Below are 18292 nucleotides of genomic sequence, written 5' to 3'. Positions count from 1 at the left end.
TTGCTTCATTTCAGTCCTTTCATTTTACAGATGAGGATACTGAGACCTAAAGGAACAAAATGATTTGCTGAAGGTCTCCCAGTCTTAAAGTATTGGAATTTTTCAGCTGGAAGATACTTCAGTGTAACCTGGTCCAACATTGTTCTCTCTTCTCCAGATCCTACTTGCATAGATCATAAGCATCTTCATCAAATGATCATCCTGAAAGTAAGACAAAATCAAGGGTTGGGGACTAAAAAGAAGGACAACATTACATTATTATATGGTCTTTTGTTAGTCTTTATTTAGGAATTTGTTTTGTTTGTGCATTTTTAGTAGAGAAGAATGATATGATATGATATTTCTCAGTTCAGATAACAATGCAGGATACAGCTAATCCCATAGAGTTAACGTCCATTAAGAATTATATCTATATTATCTATATTAGCCATTGAAGCCATCAAGTGAATAGTGATATCTTTTGGGGAAATGGCATAGACCCAAAGGAAAAAGAGATGCAATATTTATCTGAATTACAGTGGAAGGAATACTGGATTTAGAAGAAATGGATTTGGAACTCTGATATGAACTTGGACAAATCATTTAACCATTTTGGTTTCACTTTTGAAAAATGACTTAGAATAGACAATCTCTAAAGTCCCTTAGGTTTAAAAAAGTAAAATCAGTTTTTGCTGAATTCCAATAGTTCCCTTACATTGAGTCTACAACTAAATCAGTGCAATTTCCATCTGTTGCTCTTACTTCTGTCTTCTGGTTCCAAAGAGAACAAATCAAATCCTCATTAGACATGATCTTATTCAGATAATTGATGAGATTTATCATGTATCTTTCTATTAGATCTCTTCTGTAGGCCAAATGTCTCAGGTTCTTTCAATCTATCCTCATCAGTCATGATCCCCAATCTTCTCGCTCTCCTAAGTTGTTATCCTTTTGAAGCTTTCCAACTTTTACAGTGTCTTCCCCAAAATATGGCACCCCAAAATGAATACACATTCCACATATGTGTATTTCAACTTCAAATATTATCTGACAAGATAAGTTTTTAACTTATTTTTTTCTAAACAGCATACCTCTTTTCATACATCCCAAGATTCTTTTTTCTTTTATGACCAATTTACACTTATGATCTACTAAAAGCACCAGATGTCTTTCAGATTAATAGCTAATAGTTATATATTTTTCCATTCTTTATTTGTTTGAAGTTGAATTTTTAATCAAAATACTGTATAGATCTTTTCTTTTTTATTTCTCTTAAATTATATTTTCCTAAATAGATAAATCATTGACATTGGGGGATGGAATAGGTAAGTGAATTTGCCATCCAACTTGTTAGCCTCCTCTTCCTTCTAGCTTTTTGTTGCAAATTTGATAAATACTACTTTATCTGAAACCCTGAAAAAATATTTTAACAGTGTAAGATCAACCATAGATCCAGGGAGACTTCCAAATTGGCATCAACCAAATAATGATTATGCTTTAAATATGCTTTGAAATACTTGCTTCCACACAGCCTATACCTCTTCTTATAGATTTAAAGGACCAAAGCTTGCAAAGTGCTTTGTCAAATTTTAGGCAAATGAGAGTAAAAAATTATCCTCAATACATTTAGTAATTATTTTTTAAAACACTCAATTTGACATGATCTATTCCTGGTGAACCCATGATTTTGGTAATAATAACTTCCTTTACTAAAATGTTTCTCACTTATTCCTTTAACAAGTTAATCTATTAACAATAGATTCTAGAATTTTGCTTAGAGTTTCAGTTAAAATTTTTGACCTTGCCTTTTCGGACTCCGCACCTTTCCCTAATTTGAAAACTGGGAAAATACATTCCATTCTCAGTCCTGAATCACCTCTCTTGTTTTCTTTCAAAAATAACTAACAATGACTCAGCAAGTACCATGCCAACTTTTTCAGTATTCTGGTTCATTCTATACTGATTTAAATACATCATGGGCAGTTACTTGTTTTTGCATTATTTTCTTACTTATCTTGAGTTTCAATTTGCTATTTGCCTCCCCCCCCATCTTTTCAGTCCAAGTATCATTTTCTTAATAAAGAAAAATAGAAGTAAATCATACTTGAGTATTTCTGCTTTTTGAGGTTTTTTTTTGTTTTATATTTTTTATATCTAACCCCATCCACCTTAGTACTGGGTCTATTCCTTCTTTGAGTATTTTTATTCACCATAATAGTATAAAATGGACTGGATGATCTTTGAGGTCCCTTTCAGTTTTCTGATTCTCTGATTTTGTCTGGCCTAGTCATTCCATTCCCCTTCATTTTATAGATGTCATTTCAAACAAAGACAATTTCATCAACATTTCATCAACACCACTAGTTAGAGTACAATCTATGCTTGTCGATGCCTTGTTCAATGTCTTTTAAAACAATGTGAACATATTGCAAGTTATTCCATTAATTAGACAAAGTGAAAATTAAAGAAAACTATGAATTTTATTTCCCATGGTATTACAGATTGATTATACATAGCATTTGCTTCCTAATGAAATTGAACAAGTGGACTTGCCATTTAGGCTGCCTGCCAGTGGGGATCTCTATGCCTTGGTCCCATTTACTGAATTAATCCCATCTGAAATTCAATCTTAAAACTCATTCTCTTTATTGCTGAAGTTTCTTGTTTTATATGGTTTTATGAAACTGTACAAACTTTTTTCTATTACAGCTTATTTGCCTATAGAAGGTATATCTTTCAGTAATAATAATATATTTAATGATATGGCCCATGTTTTTGTTTTCATAGCTATCTCCCTAGTAAAGGTTCAAACAAAGATTCTTTATTGTAGACTGAAATAAGAAATAGCAAGGAGGTGGGCAGTCAACATACACCAGAAGTGAAATTCTTATCTCAGAAAACATCCCAGTAGATGGTCTGAATCCAATTCTTATACACAATTTACAATTATTACAGAAATCATAACTGAAGTCCTACATTCAGAGATATGTAAGAGATAGCATAGCACAGCATTTAGACAGCTGGATTCTCTGAACCTGGAAAATCTGACTTCATGACCTGCACCTGACAAATATTGACTGAGTGACATGAGACAAGTCACTTAAATGCATAGACATCTCATGAAGACAATAATTTGCAGAGCAGTGGTAGATATTCATTGGTAAGGGGAGGTTAAGTCTCTAGAAATCCCCTTCACCAATTGATTCACAAATGGAATCTTCTCACTACTGACCAAAACATTTTAAAGCATAGTCTTTATTTTCAGCCTGCACTATAGGTTTTTTATTCCAATTTTTGAGATATTTAACCAATCTTAGTTACTATACGGTCTTGAAATATTTCATGGCTAATTATACAGCTTACTTTTCTTTTTTCCTTTTCCTCCTCCTCCTCCTCCTCCTCCTCCTCCTCTTCTTCCTGTCATATTTTTAGTCTTCTCAGTATGCATTGACTTCTATATCAAAGATTGAACAGAAGAAGAAAGGAGTTAAAATCATATCTATTTGTTACACACACCATGTTATAAAAATGTTTAGTGGATGTTTAGGAGGTCTAAATCAATAATAAAATGTGGTTTGAAGAGCATTGATATATTTAATTTATCAATATTGTCTTCCATTCCTACAAATGGGAAATCAACCTAAGTTTTACCAAATGAAACCCAGAACATACAATTCACTTGCGGTCACTACTAAATACCAATTTCATCTATAATATTAGGCAAAGGAAAAAAATGGTGGTGATAAGAGGGGAGGTCCGGGTCAATGATATATTGGCATAAAATACTATATGTACAAAATGCAATGTATACTGGCAAATCTTATTTACAGTTTTGGAGATCTGCCTGGCAGACCAAGAGATTAAATGACTTATCTGATATTATGCAGTTAAAATGTAAAAGAGACAAGATTTGAACCCAAATCTTATTCCTTGTCAAGCCCCTATCCCATGCTACCTCTCAGACAGTATGTAAAACAAACCTCAGAGATCTTTTTGTCATAGCTATGTATAAAGCATGTATCTCTAGTCACACCATCCCTGTCAATTGGTTATCTAGTTTCTGCCTGAAAATTTTGAAATGGTAAAAAATTCATTACAACACAACCTCTTCACCTTTTGGGCCACTATGATAAGAAACTATTCCATGCTAAAATTTGTCTATGTCTTACATCTACACTTTAAGTCAAGGAATACAAGTTTAGTTTCTCTTCTGAAGTTTAAAATAACACTACCATCATTTTGAATTTCTTCAACATTCTGGTTACCTTCAAATGTTATAAGACAACAGTGGTATGATTTTGATTGCCCTGGGTCATCCTTGTTTGGATGTGGGTTGGAATTTGTCAACACCCTGCCTTTCTTTGTTTCAATCTCTATTTCCTTCCTTCTTTCTTTCACTTCTTTTTTGTCCCTGTTAAATTGTTCAAAGAATCTAAAATTACACTATAAATTTTATTCCGGATAAAATTTAAATTTGCTTTCCTCAAAAATATCTGATACAAAAGAACCATCCAATTTTTTCTATTTCTTGACATTTGTAAGTTTATTGTGCTGTTTCCTTCAGTTAAACTGGGTCATTTACAATGTTCCTAATTGTTTTTCTCTGTTTATTAACTGCTGTTTACAGTGGAATTACTATTTTGTATTCACTGTTCTCTGAAGCAGCAGCAAACATCATTTTTGTTATGAAAACAATGAAGTTAGGGATGGGAGGAGATCTTTAGAAAAAGAAAGAAAAAGGAAGGAAGGAAGGAAGGAAGGAAGGAAGGAAGGAAGGAAGGAAGGAAGGAAGGAGAAAGAAGAAGAGAAAGAAAGGAGAGAGAGAGAGAGAGAGAGAGAGAGAGAGAGAGAGAGAGAGAGAGAGAGAGAGAGAAGGAGAGAAAGGGAGGGAGGGAGGGAGAGAAATAGAGAAGAAATCAGATTTTATGTTACTTAGGAAATTTTTCTTCTTTTGTTCAATCATTACCAACTCTTTGTGACCACATTTGGAGTTTTCTTGGCAAAGATATTGTAGTAGTTTCCATTTTTTCCCACCAGCTCATTTTGTAGAAGAGGAAATTAAGGCAAAGAGGGTTAAGAAACTTCATGATTACACATTTAGTAAATGTTGGAAAGTAGATTTTAACTCCAGAAGATGGATTTTTCCCTGACTCCAGACTCAACATTCTGTTCATCGTGTCACCTAGATACCCATATCCTTCTTTTACTTTTTATGTATTTGGTATGTACCTATTTATTTTCATGTTGCCTCCTTCATTTAAGTCTCATGAAGCCTGGGAACTGTTTCATTGCATCTCCAGCCAGGCAAGGACATAACAAGGACTGACCGCAGGTTCTTTGTACCATCTAGTTTCATCCATGTCACTAATAAAAGTGTTGAACAGAATAGATCCAAGGCCAAAGCTTCAACAACACTCTTTTTAGGTTAATTCACACTGATACATAAATGAACATTCTTTGAGTTTAGTTGTTAAAGCAGTTATGAATCTACCTAACTCATTCATTCAGCCTTCTTGTTTCCATTTCGTTCAAAGCAAGTTTCATAGTAAATGCTTTTTCATTTTGATCTACAGTTTAACTCTTGCTGAAACAGGAAGTTTGACCATAGCAGGTTATTTCAATCTCTTTGAGTCTTGATTTCTTAATCTGTAAAAGCATGATAATGGAAAAATGACTAAGTCTGGAGTCATAGGACCTTGATCCAAATTTTAAACTGAAGTCCTACTCTACAACTATCTCCAATCCATTAGAGAATTGGACTCCATCTCCACAGTCCTGGTCCCTTCATCACTTCCCTATTGTTTCTTTAACATGGTCCTAATTTCTGAGTCCAATCCACTGGAAACATTGACTCTTCTTCTGGGTTCCCAGATTCTGATAGCCAATCTCCTTCCCACGTTCCTTCTTGCACTTCTGTTCCCTGATATCCCCCCACCTTAATTTATGGGTTGCTTTCCCACATTAAAATGTAAGGTCCTTGAGAGACAACTGGGTGGCACAATAGATAAAGCCATGGGACTGGAGTCAGAAAACAAGTTCAAATCCAGACCTTGGATTTAACTCCTATTTACCTTAATTTGTTTACCTATAAAATAGGGATATTAATAGCATCTATCTTGCAGGATTATTGTAAAGATGAAATAAGGTAATTGAAAAGTACTAGTCACATAAGTACTAGCTATAGTCAATTATCTTTATTGAAGGAAGGAACTGTTCCACTTGGCTTGACTTTGTATTTTCACTGTTTAGCGTAGTGTCTATCAATGTATCTATATCTATCTATATCTATATCTATATCTATATCTATATCTATATCTATATCTATATATGTGTGTATGTAAAACTATCTATTTTTCACATGCTACATTAAATCAATGTTTTATATCCTTACAGATATAGCCATAAAAATTATATGTTGAATTTTTATTTTTAAATCTCAGTAATAAATTTTTAAAAGAATTTCCCCATGCAATTAGGCCCAGTTAAATACAAGGAATCCCCAAAATATTTGTGACTTTGGGTGACTAAGTCATTTTGAGTTAGTCTATATTTGTTGATCAGTAAGTACTTACAAAATATATTACTACATTCCAGACACTATGCTAAACACTAGAGGTATGAAGATAACAAAATAAAACAAAAATTCTACAGCCATGACCTAACATGTAAATAGCTATATACTCACAAGACATATTCATATCTTTGCAATACATATGTACATGCATAAACATACAAAACATGTATAGTACCCATATATAACATACATAGGATACTTATGCCTTGCACATGCACACAAATACCTGAATTTATTCTTTTATGTTTATGCATATCCTTTCCACATCATAACTTTGCCCATCATAGCTTCATTGTGGGTTGGCATAAGAAATTAAATGAGAATTTAGGTGAAGTTTTGCAGAAGTTACAGTAAATATGTGAAAGCCAATAGATGACATAGAAAATGTTTAGAAATTCAGAAATGTGTTAAATATATGCATAATATTATATAATATCAGTATATTTGATATTTTGATACCACATTAATTCAAACATCTCTGATGTGAAGTGAGGATTAAAAATTTTACATGGATTTTCCAGATTGTTGGGGTACTGTGCCCCTAGCCACCATGATATGGAAGGTTTAACTGCATAAACAAAATGCAATTTTAAAGTGAATGCATGAGAAGTTGAGAGGAGGGGTAGTTATTTAAGCCATTCTTGAAGGAAGCCAAGGATCTCATATAAGGCAGGCAAATAACCCAGTGCTTACTTGTAACCCAGTGGTTACAACCTGGTGCCTTGGGCCTGGAGTCTGGAGGACCTGAATTAAAATATTACCTCAGATACTAGTGATTAAACTATTTAGCCTCTATTTGCTTCAGTTTCTTCAAGTGTAAAATGGAGATAATAAAAGTGCTCACCTCCCAGGACTATTGTGAAGATTAAATGAGATATTTGTAAAATACCTGGTATGTAGTATATTTGAATCTAGGGGTTATAGGAAGCCACTGGGGTTTATTGAAAGGGGTGTGTATGCTGTACTTTAGAAAGATCCATTAAAAATTTGAGCAACAAATAAATTGCAGTGGGGAAAGACTTGAAGTGCAGAGAATGACTAGAAAGCTATTGCAGATATATCATAGTGGTAAGGACTTGTACTAAGATGTGAGAAGAGAACAGGTATTCAAGAGACCTCAAACATCAATGAGCACCATAGTAACATTTTATTCCATTAAGATAGTTACATATTAACAATATATACACTTTCTTAGGTAAACTGGTAGATCCAAATTTGCATCCTCTAGCCTTCATTTATTTGTGTTCTATAAAAATAACAGATGTTAAAATGATAGTGTCCAGCTGTGCTCACAATTTGGGGGCAGCATGCTCCCAGTCATAAGTTTAATTGGATATTGTTGTTTTGCTACATCCAAGTTATAACAATCTACCTATATAGTTTGGAAATGAAAAAATCCACCATTTTCAATCATGAATGTACTTTTCATATAAATTTTTCAATTACTAATTTGAGAAGATCCTATAGGATCTTTACCCAGGAAAAGACATGGTAAAAGTGTATAAATGCATATATATGTATTATAACAATTCTCATGAATTGTACCAGGAGTAAGGAAATTTAGAACAGTCAGCTATTTTCCAATCTGTTCTTACTAATTGGTTGCAATAATATGTACCCATGTGTAAAAACCTATTTCTGTGTACCAGCAAAAGTAAAATAGGCAATTTTATTTGTAAAAATTGACTGCTTCATCGTAATTTCAGATGACTTTAAACTTCCAAACATTTTTCCTGCCCTTACCCAAACAACAATGCTGCTCTTAATGTCAGAGTTTAGGAAAACAACCCGCTTTCTCACTGTGACAATTAAGCTGCTCTTCGATCTGCTGCAAGTTATGCAATAGGAGGGAAGACATTGCACAGACTGTTTTTCCTTTCCCCAGAGGGGTAATAACCTTCCCTTTCACCTCCTACCACTGCCTTGAGAAGGTCACAGCCAACTGATGGTAAACAAAATGACAATTATGATCCCCAGAGTCCTATAGCTGGCCTCAAATAGTGTCTGTTGTAATAAAGATATATTCCTTTCTTGGACCATCACCTCCACCTCCCTCCTTTCTTTCAGATTCCTCATAGAGCAACTTTTGCCTTACATTGAGCAGTAGCAGGGGTTAGGCCTCTACCACTCCTTGTCAGTGTCCAGTTCCTTGATTTGTCTTACCTCATTAGAAAGTAAACTTCTTGAAGGTAGGGAACTATCTTATTTGTGTCTCAGCATTATCTCAGCACAATGTTTAATACATAGTGAGCACTTAACAAATTCTTGCTCTATTTTCTGTCAATCAATCTTCATTTTCACAGATTATCAGAATCTATAGAAGTGCATAGAATCTCAATAGTTACTTAGTTCAATCAATTTCTGAATAAGTATTCCCACTATGGTATTCTAAATATGTAATCATCCAGCTTTTGTTTAAAGACCTACAAGCAGAGAGCTCACTGAAGCAGTCCAGTTTTAGTTTGGTTTGGGTCCAAATCTTGGGAAATTTTTCCTTATTTGGAGCTCCTGTTTGACTTTCTGCATTTTCCACCCATTGCTCCCAGGTCTGGTTTCTGAAGCCAACAGAATAAATTTACAATGTCTTCTATTTGACAGCCTTTTAAATACTTCAGGACAACTTTATGTCCTCTCTTAGTGTTCTTGGCTCTGGCCTCAATGTCCACTCTTCCTTCACCTGATCCTCTTTTGGCATATTTCTCAAAGGCAGATTACAGTGGGACCATAAGTTTTTGCTTTTTGATACCACACCATATGAGTTATCCCAAGATAATGTCAGTTTTCTTGGCTGTTGATTCTGTGAATATGCAATCAACTAAGATCTCTTTTTTTTAAGTTGAGCCATTGTCTAGCTATGCCTTCCCTAGCCCATAAAGTTGATTTAAAAAATTCCCATAGTATATGACTTTTAAATTCATTTTTATTGTATTTAACAGGTAGCTATGTGGAGGAATCAATAAAATACTGAGCTTAGAACCAGAAAGACATGAGTTTTAATTGTGCCCTAGACACTAGCTGTGTCACTTAGCTGAGTCACTTAATCTCTGCCTCAGTTTCCTCATCTGTAAAATGAGGATGGAAATAGTAGCTACTACCTTCAAGGGTTCTTGTGAGGCTAAAATGGGGTAACCTATGTAAAGCACTTTGCAGTCATGAAAGTGCTATATAAATTGTTATTTAATCATATTTTGCATGCAAATCTTTTAGGTAGGATCCTGATGAACTTAACATCACATTGAATTTCCTCCAGATAGTTATTAGTCCCAGGTTATCTATTGTCCTTTCATTTCTCTTGTTGGCATTTCTTCCTGCCCTTCTTGTTTACCTTGTCTGCATTTTTTCTTTTGTCTTAAGGATCTCAAAACCAGTCTTCTGCTATAGAAGATTTATGAAGTTTGATAACTTCTACCCCAAATCCAATACAATTTCCTCAAGTTTTCTAGGAATTTTACCACTATGAAGCAAAGTGAATGAAAACTTACACTAGGTGGCAAAGTGGATAAAATTCTGAATTGTAAGGCAGGAAGACTGAGCTTTATACCTGTCATTAGACACTCTTACTAGTGGTGAGACCCTAAGCAAGTCACTCAAAAAAAAAGACAAACCTCTTTCTGCCTCAATTTCCTCATCTGTAAAAATAGGAATAATAATAGCATCTATTTCTCAGGGTTGTTGTGAGGATCAACTAAGATAATATTTATACAGTACTTTGCATGCCTTAAAAAGCTCTATAAATGTTATAATGATATTAATAATTATTATCATAAGTATTTGATCATCATATATAATATAAACAAAGCTAATTTATATAATTATTAATATTATCATTTATTATTTGTTAACCTAGGCTAACTAATTGATATCATTATTAATATCATTTATTATTGTTATCTTGCTAACCTAGGTAAACTGCAATATGACTAACCTTATTTCAGAGTCAAAATAGCTAAATATATGCAACATTAGCAGAAGGTGTATATGTTGAACAATCTGGATACCTCAGAAAACTGAATAAAGCAAAATCTAGATGCAGCTTCAGTTTATGAAATTGACCACAAAGAAGTAGTTGCTAACTAAATTTTTTTCCTTCTGATATTGGTCAAAAAATAGCTTTCTCAATTGGTATCATTGTTATTTATCAGGGAGATTTCTTTTATAGGATGGGAATCCAGGAGGCTGTCATATGGACTTTTGTGAGGTTCTAGAAAGGCATTCTCTTTTCCTTACACACAAACTATACATGGCAAGGTGCTGCTATGTTCATATTCCATTGCCCTGGCCAAGGAAGCTCCAAAGGGGTTAGTGGCAGAGAATGCTAAAGTCACCCAGGATTCTCCTAAGGTTCCCTTGATACTAAAAGGAAAAAAAAACCCAAAACATAACAACACGATGTATACAGTAACAGCAAAGTTGTTTTAACAACTAAGTCATTTTGACTATACTCAGATTAACTACAAAGGATCAATGAAGGCAGATATCTGCATCTAGAAAAAGAACTGATAAATAGAATTATGTTAAGAATTATTTTACATGTATATGTATGTATGTATGTATGTATGTATGTATGTATGTATACACATATTTGTGTCTAATAGTAGCCATCTCTAAGGCACCAAATATAGGGGAGGAAAGAAAAAAAAGAAAGTTACATAATAACTTTATCATATATTTGAAAGGAATAGCAGGTTTTACATAATTTACATAAATGAATTTGTAAATTTTATGTACAATCATCTTTTTATTCTCTTGTGATATAGAAATACCTGGTTTATTTCATAAATTATAAAAATTAAAAATTAAAGCTGCATAAAAATAACAAAAAGTTGTTTATAAGCATCTGGCTTTGTTCTTTCTATTTAATCTATCTTCCATGAATGTATCCACTAGACTGGTCTCCTCTCTTGTATAGCATCACAATATCCATAATGGAGAAATAAAGGAAATATTCTGTTCTCCACTCATACATTTGTTTACCAAATACCCTTTAGTAAAACAGAAAACACATTTTGATCTATCTTATGGTTTTTTCTTTAAACATATAAATATGTTTTCCTTTTCCAATTCCATTCATTTTCATAATTCATCTATATTTGAATATTCTATAGTAATTTATGTTCCTTTCTTCTCACTGTGCTTCTCTTCTAACTCAGTTATTTTTTTCACTCTTCTCTTTAATTACTGAATCTTTATTTCTCTTCAGAAACACAATGTGTTTCCACGAACTTTCCCTAGAGATGTTTTATTCTGCAACTGCTCAGCTTCTTCTACCAGGTATCTCTTGAGAATTCTCACAGCAGCTAAAGAAATACTCCCCTGTCTTTTTAAACCTCTCATGTGACATGATGTGTATCACTTTTGCATCAAATTGCATCATGTGATGTCAGAAAGCTTAAAGAAAACAAAATATTTTCCCTAGGGAGAAATGTATATATAACATATAGGAAAATTTTGAGTTAAAGGTGAAATCCTATGTTATGATTGGAGTCCAGCTTCTATAGCTGATCCATTTTCTAAATTTCAGATACTTCTTTTAATTCAGCTTAGGAATTAGTGAGTATTTCATATGTATTTCATGAGATTTTGCCAATAGTTTGATAAAACTTAGGTAACTCTTAAGGAAAACTCAAAGTTTACTGTAGCATTACATCTTAATCATACCAAAAAAGGACATTTGAATTCAACAGAACCATAATCTCACAGTTGGGAGTACTACTACCAACAAAACACATTACAACTAATCTTCACTTCCTCATTTTCTCATTTTTGTCCATGTCCTCCCTCGTGATAATTTGCCTGCTTCTAGTCTCTCTCTACTCCAATCCATCCTCCATTTAGACATCAAAGTTATTTTCTTAAGATACAGGTCCAACCTTGTCAACGCCTATTCAATAAATTTCAGTGGCCGCCTATCACCTCTGAAATTAAATGTAAAACCGTCTGTTTGGCATTCTAAACCCTTCATAACTTTACCCTTCCTATTTTTCCTTCTTCTTATATTTTACTACTTGCCATAAATTCAGTGACACTGTCCTTTTTTTCTATTTCAGGAACAAGATACTACCTACATCTCTCTGCTGTTGCCCCATTGCCTGGAAAGTTCTCCCACCTCAATTCTGCCTACTGATTTCCCTGGCTTCCTTCAAGTTCAACATAACAACCTTCTACAGAAAGTCGTTTACAATCTTTCTCAATTCTAGTATTATTCCTCTGTTAATTATTTCTTAATTGTATCTCTTCCATTAGCTTTTGAGCTCCTTTGAGGGCAGGAATTGATTTTTGTTGCTTTTGTTTTTGTCTCCTTTTGAATTCCTAACACTGGGAAAATTGCTTGGCATAGAGTTGGTGCTTAATAAATGTTTATTTATTGATTGATAAATCTTGACAGGGAGTAAACTCAATATGCTGGGGTCCTTTCTCTAGATCTCATGTCATTGTTCAATGGAGCATAAGTATTTTCCATCATTCATTCATTTCATAAGCATTACTGCATGTCATGTTAATCAATCTCTGTCATACCTATCTCTCACTATATTTCCAATGGATTTTCCAAAACCCGTTATATCCTAAACAAGTTATCCTTCTGTGCTTTCAGCACAACTGCCCCAAATTAATCTGTGCATACTGTAATGAATTACAACAATGTCCATGTCACTTTGCTAGGCCATTGATATACAAATACAAATGCACTCTGAAAGGCAGAGTGTAGAGCTCCTCTCAAAGTCCATGGTTAATGAGGGCATCTAGGATAATGACATCTTCATTTTCCACTTGGTTATACTCATCTGGATTTCTCCATCACAACCCCACATCTCCATATCTTCTCTTTTTGCCCCTTCCTGTTTTTTAATTTGTCAAGTGAGCTATGATCCTCCATTTGATTGCAAGCTACTTGAAGGCATAGATAGGTGGTCTTTCTTCCTTCCTTCCTTTTCCCCTCCCCCTCTCCTTTTCCCTCCCCTCTCCTTCCCTTTCCCTTTCCCTCTCCCTCTCCTTCCCCTCCCCTTCTCTCTCACTCTCTCTCTCTCTCTCTCTCTCTCCTTCCTTCCTTCCTTCCTTCCTTCCTTCCTTCCTTCCTTCCTTCCTTCCTTCCTTCCTTCCTTCTCTCTTTCTTTGTATTTGTTAAAAATAGCCTGGTATCTGACACATGGTGGATACTTAGTAAATTTTTATTTCTTGACTCATTGAACTCTTCAGTGGATTTTGACTGATCCTCAAGTTTATTTCTTCATAGATAATATTTCAGTACTCTCAGCCATACAGCATCTCTGGCAGTATGCGGGCATTTAAAGGACAAGACCTGGAATCATTAAAAACCCTGTGAAATTTTCCAGCGATCATTAAGTTTTCTCTTGTTCATTTCTAAACCAATTCCATTGTTCATATTGAATGCTGCTCCCAGATATAAACATTTATACAGCAGTTCTGTGGGTTGCCAATCCAATTGCTTATCATAGACTATTCTTTGTTGATTTGTATTTTTCCATGTGGACAGTTGGATAAAATTCTATAGAGAATGTATTCCATTTAAAAGAATGAATCAACAAAATATCCTTCCACAAGTAGGAATGTGAGGAAGATTTAACAATATTTAAAGAAACTCTTGCCTTTTTTATTCTTTTCTGTGTACTCTCCATAATAGCAAAAAGTATTTATCAAATATATTGCTCCTATTATTATTATTGAAGTTATTCCTCTGGTTACATTTTTTCAATGAATCTTTTATGATATTTTGCTAATACATGAGAGATATCCTGTCGGAGGAATCTTTTTAGTGCAATTTGTTCTACTTGTTCAAATGCTTTTTAATAGTCAACAAACGCAGTGAGAACTTCCCCCCCCGTACCTTTCAGTCAATCATTCTGATCATAAATTTAGAGATAGAAGGAAATTTCAGCATTATATAATCTAACCCTTTCATTTTATGAATTTGTGACTGTAAAGATGTGATCTACTGTTGAATGAGTTATTTTCAAATACTTACAAGTTCTCTTCCTAAATTTTTATCAAAGATTGCCTTGGTAAATATATAGATTATTCTCATAAAGATTTTATAAAGATAGGGAAATGGGAATATTTTTAGGTGTAAGAATTAAATCTCCCCAAGATTTGGGTATCCTCTCCTCTTTCAAATATTTTATGAAATAATCTCCAAGGGGCAGAGTCAAAATATGGCAGAGAAAAAGACAAAAATTGCCTGAGTTCTTTGAAATTCCCCTCTAAACAACTTTAAATAATGCCTCTCCCCCAAAGGATAAAGTCAAGCAATTTTCCAGCACAAAACAATTTAGACGGTCAGCAGAACAGATTGTGTAAGTGATGCGTAATGCTTAGGCAAGCTAATAGTAGGCCTTGGAGACAACTGAATTGGCAGCAGTAGCTTTCAGAACTCTTAACCCATATAAACAAGAAGGGGATCAGACAACTGAGATCACAGAGTTCTCTTTGCTGGCACTGGGTATAGGACTTTGTTTTATTGCCCATATCAGAATTCAGGTCATAGTCCTGGGTTGCAGTCCCAAGGTGAGGAGGAGCTTGCTTCAGCAAGTAAGAAGAAATCCTGAACACAATTCTAAAGCAGAAAAAAGTACTTGTGGTTACTAAGAGACCAAAGCACAGGTCAAAAATGTAATAAATAGATCTCTTTTTAGATTATACTACTTTGAAAGAACTAAAAATTTATAGAACCCCCAAAACCCCTTCAGCACCTCTTCTGAAATCAGCCATGTAAAAAATTTGAAGTTTGAGACAGTGCTTCCTTCCCATACCCAGCAGAACCCAATTTTATAATAAAATTACAAGTCAAGTAATAGGCTAGAAAAATGAGGCCAAAAAACCCAACCTGAACTTCGAAAGTTACCATGGTGCCAGGGAAGATCAAATAAAAATTCAAAAAAAAAACATCAAAACTGCTATATCCAAAGCCTCAAAGAAAAATCTGGATTGGTCTCAGGAAAAACAGAACTGTTGGAAGAGTTCAAAAAGGATTATATAAAAAAATTAAAAAGAGAGATAGAGGAAAATTGGAGGGAAATGTCAATGATGCAAGAAAATCATGAAAAAAGACTTTACAGTCTGGTAAAGAAAGCACAAAATATATTGACGTAAAATACACCTTAAAAAATGAAATAGACCAAATGATAAAAGAGGTACAAAAATTCATTGAAGAAAAGGATTTTTTAAAAAAATGGAATTGACCAAATGGAAAAGGAGGCACAAAAAATTCAAAGAAGACTACAATTCCTTAAAAACTAGAATAGGACATCTATGAGGCATCAAGAAACAATCACAAAATCAAAACAATGGAAAAATAGAAAATGAGAAACATTTCAGTGGAAAAAATAATTAACTTGGAAAATAGATGAAAGAAAGATATTTTAAGAATTATTGAACTACCTGAAAACCATGATTTTCTTTTTAAAAAAGAAGGCTAGACTCCAGATTTCAAAAAATTCCCAAGGAAAAATGCCCTGGTGACAATTTTGGGCTATCTGCAATAGAGAATACCATATTATGGACTTTGAACAAAGACCAAAGACTATTGCCTTCAAATGGGGGAAAAAAACCATTATTTTATTATGTAATTTTACTAGTTCATACTTTATTTTTCTTCCTTAAGGATAATGATTTCACTGTTATCACATTCAACTCAGATCAATGTATACCATGGAAACAATGTAAAGACTAACAGAATGCTTTCTGTGGGGAGTGGGGGGAGGGAAGCAAGAATGGGTTGGGGGATTTAAAACACAAAATAAATAAAATCTTTCTAAAAAAATACTCTGGTATTCCAGAACAACAAGGTAAAGTAGTTTTCAAATACAAAACTAAAAAGAAACATAAAAAGATAACAAGAAAGAGAAACCACAAAAGATTCAATAAGGTTAAACTGTTTTTGTTCCTACATGGGAAGTTACATTTCTAACTACCAAAAATTATCCCATTTTAGTGGCAGCTATCAGTAGTGTCCATAGACAAAGGGCATGAGGTGAGTGGAATATAATAAAATGATAGCTCAAAAAATAAAATTAAAGTGTGAGAAAGAAGAATGTATTGGAAAAACAGGGAAGAGAGATAGAATGGGGTAAATTATCTCACAAAAAAAGAGGTATGAAAGATTTTTACAATGGAAAGGAATTTGGAGGAGGTGGGGAGGGTACCATGTGAACCTTACTTTCACCAGAATTGGCTCAAAGGGGAACAAAACACACTCAGTTGAGCATAGAAATTAACACCATACATAATAGTAAGAGGAAGGGGTAGCTAAGTGGTGCAGTGAGTGTATAGAGCACAGGCCCTGGAGTCAAAAGGACCTGAGTTCAAATTCTGCCTCAGATACCTAGCTGTGTGACCTTGGACAAGTCACTTAACCCCATTGTCTTGAAATAAATAAATAAATTAAGAGGAGAAAATAATGAATGAAAATGGGGACTGCTAGAAAGGAAGACAGATTGGTTGAGGTTGTTTTCAGAAGGAAAATATTTTTTGAGAATTGACAAAGTAAAAGGAGACAGAGAGAGAGAGAGAGAGAGAGAGAGAGAGAGAGAGAGAGAGAAGGATAATATATAGTAATCATAACTGAAAAAAATTTTCTGCAAGTTTTTCTGATAAAGTATTTATTTCTCAAATTTATAAAGAAGTGAGATAAATTTATAAAAACAAGAGCTATTTTCCAGTTAAGAAATGTTCAAAGGATTATAAATAAGCAGTAATTAAAACTATCTACATTTGGTTTTTTTTTATTTTGAATGGTCATTTAAGCATAGCTGTTTTTATTATGTATCTCAAATGTACTTTTTATGTTTCATCATTTAGGATATATACAAGTTGCAAAGCAGAAGTTGAAAAATCATTTTCCTATACATGTAAATTTTGAATATCATGGAAAAGCAACCCATGGAGCAATACCCTCTGATTTTTCCAGTATTAGTAATACTTTCCAAAAGGAATCTCTCCTGAACCACTGTTTATTATTTTACATAGTCCTCCATGGTCAACCCAGAGTATGCTTCCCTAGACAAACATACTCAGAAGAACTCTTGTTGTTTCTAGAGCAGCTTTCTGCTCATCTGAAATAGGACTTCCCTATCAACTTACTTCTAAAATATGGCATCAACTGTTTTTTTTCCCTTCTTGTCCTCAGAACCCAAGCAGTTTTTTTCAAGTTCTCTGTGTGACATTTAAAAATCAGAACTATAGGTGATAAGATTGTCAAAAACTATTTATATTTCTATGAAAAAATGCTCTAACTCATTATTGATTGGAGAAATGTATATTAATGTATATTAAAACTCTGAGATACCACCCCACACTGATCATATTGATTAACATGACAGAGAAAGAAAAAAATGTTGGAGGAAATATTAATTCACTTTTGGTGGAGTTGTAAAGTATTTCAACCATTATTTTTTGTTTGTTTTTTGCAAGGCAATGGGGAGGTAGGTTTAAGTAACTTGCCCAAGGTCACACAGCTAGGTGATTAAGTTTCTGAGGTCAGATTTGAAGTCAGGTCTTCCTGACTCCTGGGCCAGCGCTCTATCTACTACACCACCTAGCTGTCCCCTCAACCATTCTTGAGAGCAATTTGAAACAATACCTAAAGATGCATACCCTTTGACCCAAAACCACTATTACTAGAGTTGCATCTCAAAAAGATTAAAAAAAAAACAAAAAAATAAAAGAACCAATATATACAAAAATATTTTGCTCTTTTTGTGGTGACAAAGAATTAGAAATTGATGA

The sequence above is a fragment of the Macrotis lagotis genome, chromosome 6 (genome assembly GCF_037893015.1).
Source record: "Macrotis lagotis isolate mMagLag1 chromosome 6, bilby.v1.9.chrom.fasta, whole genome shotgun sequence".
Taxonomy (NCBI): domain Eukaryota; kingdom Metazoa; phylum Chordata; class Mammalia; order Peramelemorphia; family Peramelidae; genus Macrotis; species Macrotis lagotis.
This window is presented reverse-complemented; position numbering follows the sequence as displayed.